The sequence below is a fragment of the Octopus bimaculoides genome, chromosome 9, assembly GCF_046866305.1.
Source record: "Octopus bimaculoides isolate indiv1 chromosome 9, ASM4686630v1, whole genome shotgun sequence".
Taxonomy (NCBI): domain Eukaryota; kingdom Metazoa; phylum Mollusca; class Cephalopoda; order Octopoda; family Octopodidae; genus Octopus; species Octopus bimaculoides.
Window position 1 is genome coordinate 20987596 of NC_142936.1, and position 6000 is coordinate 20993595.

Sequence of the window (6000 nt, forward strand, 5' to 3'; positions counted from 1 at the left end):
TCTACCTTGGGGAAGACGTCCTTCTCGGTTAAGAGTAGATGAGATCCTCCTGAGGTGGATGTTGCCTGGTTGGTAGCCGCCTACTTGGTATGGAGAACCAGATTGGGGTCCTCCAGGCAAAAAGTGTGCCGACAAGAAATTGGCAAGGGTAGGGCCTAGAAATGGTAATCCAGGCTGCCTCAGGAGATTTAGAAAGGATGGTGGAAACCATTACGGTCGACGAGGACATCAAGTTGAGAGTCATGGTGGAGGGCAGGACTCGTAGGTGTTTTAAATTTGGGGAAGAAGGCCCCATTAAGGTAAAATGCTCTCCACCCAGTGCAAAGGAACCAAAATAAAAAGTCGCACCTCCACCACTGGTCAAGCGAGGAGGAGCCTGAGTAGGAAGAAGAGCAGGAATGGACATAAGCTAAAAAGAGGAGGAAAAAATGTGAATCCCAGCCTTACTATCACCCGACTCCCATCCGATCCCATGCTGTCACACTCTCCTCCTGCAGTCACCAATCCTCTCTCTGCCCCTCCTGACACAGACAATAACACAAACGGACAGGTGCCTAAAACTCCTCAACCCCCACCGCCAAAAAGTGTTTTGGTTTGATGGAAAACTGTGGGACAGACACATTGGACATAAGCGTGACAGCAAACGCAAGTAAGTTGCTGCCTATGTTAAACTACCTTATTGATAAGTTTTAAAAAAAAGTAAAAAAAAAAATTGCTTCATTCCGTTTCATTATTCATTTTTTTCATTTTCCCCATTCGTTTGTCTTTTTTTCGTTCCCATTTATATGTTTGTATTTGTCCCTCTGTGTTTAGCCCCTTGTGGATAATAAAAAGATCGTTGTTACAATCACCTGGACCGACTTGATCGTGAATGTTGTTTGTGCGTTGTTCGAAAGGCTTAGCCTAAGTTTTGTACATAATTTGTTGAATTTACACTGTTGGATTGTTACGTGCTTGAACTTTTATTTTAAACTGGACTTCTCTTGTGATGTATGCCACGTCATTCCAAACTGGACGGAGGCACAGCTCCACCGCCTCCTTACTCGTATTGTCCATTTTTTATTTTTTGTTTTTACAACAAACGACTTGTAAATGACTGTGTCTTTTGTAAAACACCCGATTTTTCTGCTTGAGACAGCGTTTTGCTAACATTTTCCCCCTTGTGTGAAGGGGGAAAATATTGTTATATTTTGTGGAAAAAAACACAAAACATGGATAAATTGTTAAAAAATGGTAATGAACCTGGTACAAATTCTTGGGAGAGTGCCAAAAGCACAGACAACAATACAGCATTGATAAAAATGCCGGCTGGAGAAGATTTTATGCAGGAAAAAAGGTAACAATTTTGCAGCAGTAGCCACTATTTCATAAAAGTTAATTAACTGCAGAAGTGACGAGTTAGGAACGTATAGAGGAAGGATGAAAAGGGAGGGATCAAAACTGTGATTACCCCTCTCCGTGAAATCACTCATAATGCATTACGATGCACAGTCATTTACAAGTTTGGAATGATGTGGCACACATCACAAGAGAAGTCTGGTTTAAAACAAAGAAAAAAGCGAAACAAGCGTCGACGACATCATTAAAAACGGCGGAAGTGGTATTCCTACCTACTTATATTGCAAAGCGGACTTCCAAGATTAAGATAGGAGACATCCCACCCGAAGTAGACCCCGCTTGGCTGGTGGCAACCATAATAAACGGCTTGGAGGATAAAATCACAATGCTCCAAGCTCAAGCGCTAGAATTGCAAAACTATCAGGGGTAAGGTCTCGAGATGATTATACAAGCAGCCCCTGCCGATTTAGAAAACATCGTAGATTGTATACGGATGGGGGAGACTAATCTGAGAGTCATGGTAGAGGACCCCTGTGGGCAATAAAGAAATCGTTATGACAATCAACTGAAATGGAACCGTTAAAGCGGGATATTCAAATGACCGTCATCGATGACGGTCAATTAAAGACCGTCATTGAGAAAGATCCACGAAAAACAACTTGATAACTGGAAAAGAACTTCAAGTTAGCCAGAAAACTGCCTGCAACCATTTGTATGCGATCGGAAAATCAAAAAAGCTCTACAAATGTGTACCACATGATTTGAATGAAAACCAGAAAATGCGCAGGTATGAAATTTGCTCATCGCTTCTTCTCCGTAACCAGACTGATCCATTTCTCCACTATACTGTAACTTGCGATGAAGAGCAGATTCTATATAATAGTAATAAACGTTCTTCGCAGAGGTTGGACCAAAATGAAACACCGAAAACTTTCCATAAACCCGTGCTCTTGAAAGAGAAGGTTAATGGTGACTGTTTGGTGGTGTACTGCTTGAGTCATCCATTTCCTAAAACCCGAAAAAACCATTACTGCAGAAACATATTGCCAAAAATTGCCAAATTCTACGAAAAACTGCCACTCCTCCGTCCCGGACTGGTCAACAGAAGGGGGCTAATCATTCTTCATGACAATGCTCGACCACAGGTTTCATTAATGAGGCTCCAGAAATTGAGGGAAAGTGGCTACGAAGTTCTTCCTCACCCAGCTTGTTCCCGAGACCTTTCTCCTACCGACTACCGCTTTTCCAAGCCCCTTGATGGTTTCCTGCGAGGAATTAAAAAATCAAACCGATGCTGAAAGTGCATTTAAATAGTTCATCAGCTCCAGAACTCCAGATTTTTATGTTACTGGAATAAACAAACTTGTAGCTCGTTGGCAAAAATGTTTTGATTGTAATGGTGCTTACTCTAATGAATAAAATTTCCGAATTTTTGAAATATATTGTGATGAATTTCATGTTTCAAAACGTTGCTTACTTTTTATTCAGCCTGATATATATTTATATGTATATATGTTTGTATTTATGTGTGTATTTGTGTCTGTGTTTGTCCCTACCCCCATCGCTGGACAACAGATGTTGATGTGTTTACATCCCTGTAACTCAGCGGTTCAGCGTAAGTGACCGATAAAGTAAGTACTAAGCTTACAAAGAATAAATTCTGGGGTCGATTTGCTCGACTAAAACCCTTTAAGGCGGTGCTCCAGCATGGCCGCAAACAAATGACTGAAACAAGTAAAAGAATAAAAGAACATATATATATAGGATCTATTTTAAAACGGGGGCGCCAGTATTTTCTTAACGAAACACTAACGAAACACTTTGAAACTTGGGACACTGGTAGAATGTGTCATATAAAACATCTTTTACTCTTAGTCTTCTTAACAAAAAAAAAAAAAGGAATTCGCAAGTTATTCCATGTTAAAGTTGTCGTATTTCTGTAATTTCAACCAATCACTGACGTCTATTCAGCTGAATAGAGTTACTGCTGTCCAGTCATAAAAATGTTATTCCCTGTGACATATTTCATCCGGTTTAATCGTAATTTATACGCATATATTGTTTATATAATAAATTACGCTGTGCGTATCTATGTGTGTAACAATTTTAGAGTTCGGATTCTAGAGTTAGGGTTAGTTTTGGGTTAGGGTTACGGTTAACAGTCTAGTTAGGGTTAGGGTTAGGGTTAGGGGATTAATACGATATACACCGTTACAGCGCTAACTGTTTTCAACTGAATAGACGTCAGTGATTAGTAGAAATTATCGAAATAAGACAATTTTTTTACATGAAATAAATTCGAATACAAAAATATTTTTCTGTTCTATAACACAAAATAGATAAGTATACGAAGTTTGAAAGTCCTTCCGTACCAAAAACACTACATAAAACATAAATGAAAACTGGCGCCCCCATTTTAAAATAGATCCATATATATATATATGGAGAGAGGGAGAGAGAGAGAGAGAAGGGGGAGAGGGAGAGACAGAATGAGAGAAAGGAAGAAAGAAAGATAGATAGATAGATAGAGAGAGAGAGAGAGAGAGAGAGAGAGAGAGAGAGAGAGTGATTTCTTTATTAGTGTGTTACTCATATGATGAGTGAATTCGGAAATAAACTTTTACCATCATGGGTAGAATCAGGTAAATATTTATTGCTTTAAAATAAAATTAAGAAAATACATTTCTCATTTGTATGACTCGCGCCATATTTACTCGTTTATTCCTTTTCATCTTCCTTTGTCTCTATAATTCTTTCTCTCTCACTGTGTTTGTGTGAGTGTGTCTGTGTGTGTATGTGTGTGTGTGTGTGTACGTGCGTGTGTGTGTGTGTGTGTAGCGTTCCTTTACTCATCGCCTGCCACAATTCCTAATATGTGCACTCATCCTGAACTTGTTATGTTATAGCTCTTTCTGTATCTCTCTTTTAGTCTCTTCCCACTCTTTACGATGCCAACCAACCAACCAGCCAACCAACCAACCAACCAATCAACCAGCCAACCAGCTTTTATATGGACAATTATTGTAAAGAGAGATTCTTTTACTGATTTCAATAATTTGGCTGTCCACATTTGTGTGTGTGTGTGTGTGTGTGTGTGTGTGTGTGTGTGAGGGGGGGTCTAATCGCATCAACAATATCTTTTATCATTTATCCTTTATTTGTTTCAGTCTCAAGACTGCGGCCTTGAGGTGTTTAGTTAAACTAACTGACTCTAGTATTTATATTTGAAATTCTGGTACCTATTCTAGGAGTCTCTATTGCCGAACTGCTAAAGTACGTAGACGTAAACAAGCCAACATCGGTTGTCAAGCATTGAGAGACACGCACACGAGGATGTGCGCGCGCACACACATACACACACACATGGCACGCTTCCGCAGTTTCCGTCTATTCATTCACAAAGCATCGGTCCGCCTGGGGCTCTGGTAGAAGATACTTTTCCAAGGTGCTGCACTATAGGACTAAACCAAAAACCAAGCGGTTACAAAGCAACCTTCCTAATCATATAGTCAACTATGCTACCTCTATTTATAGGACATTAAGGAGTACACGTATAAATTAGTATAAACGTGGAAATAAATATTCATTTTTTATGTCTATATACATACATACTTATCTGTATATAGTATAGTTATATTTTGGTGACCTCTCTCGATTTTGTTTCCTCATAGCTTTCTGAGAATCTTTTGTCTTTTCTTCTTTTATCTTTTACTTGTTTCAGTCATTTGACTGCAGTCATACTGGAGCATGGCTTTTGAAAGGTTTTAATCAAACAAATCGACCCCAGGACTTACTTCATAAAGCCTGGTACTTATTCTGTCGGTGTCTACGCCAGCACCGGTTGTCATGTGGTGGTGGGTGACAAACACTAAGACACACGCATACATACATTGAATACACGAGGCTGATAACATCATAAGAACTGGAAGGCAGCTCCTTGAGCAACACTTTTTGTCTGATAACCGAGAATACATGCCCGAAGAAGTCGCACGATTCTATCACAATGTATCATCAGATGAAAGGATGAGTATGTTAGTAGAAAGCTCCGTGATGATAGTAACATCGATTATCAAAGCAGTTTATCATGAACCAATAGCCGGATTACTACCTCTCACTTTGAAGGGTGTGCGTTTGCAATCCTGGAACAGGAAATATCGGAAAAGCCGTAAAATGTGACAACCGATGTAGACTTTGTGTGGTTCACAAAGAAGATATCACCCACATCATAAGCAGTTGTTCGAAAATGTCATCGCGACATTATCTACCGATGGAGACGTAACATTGTAGCTAGGACATTCTATAATGAAATCCGTCGGAAGGATAATTACGAGGACAAAGAAATAAAAGCCCACAATATGGTAGAAGCAATAGCCACTCATAATGAAAAGGAATACTAGTGGAATGTTCTAGTGAAGACCTCAAATAAAATGTAAGCACAACAGACCTGAAATAATAATTTGGATAGAGAGCAGAAGCTGTACACAGTTGTGGTAATTAGCTGCCCAGTGGATGCTAACATAAAGCTGAAAATCAGTGAAAAATAGAACACCTACGCTGAACTATTGAGAAATTTGCAGGTACTCTATCCAGATTTCAAGTTAAGGTTTATAACTGTAATTATTGGGGCCCTGGGATATGTGACACACTGCCTAAATACCAATC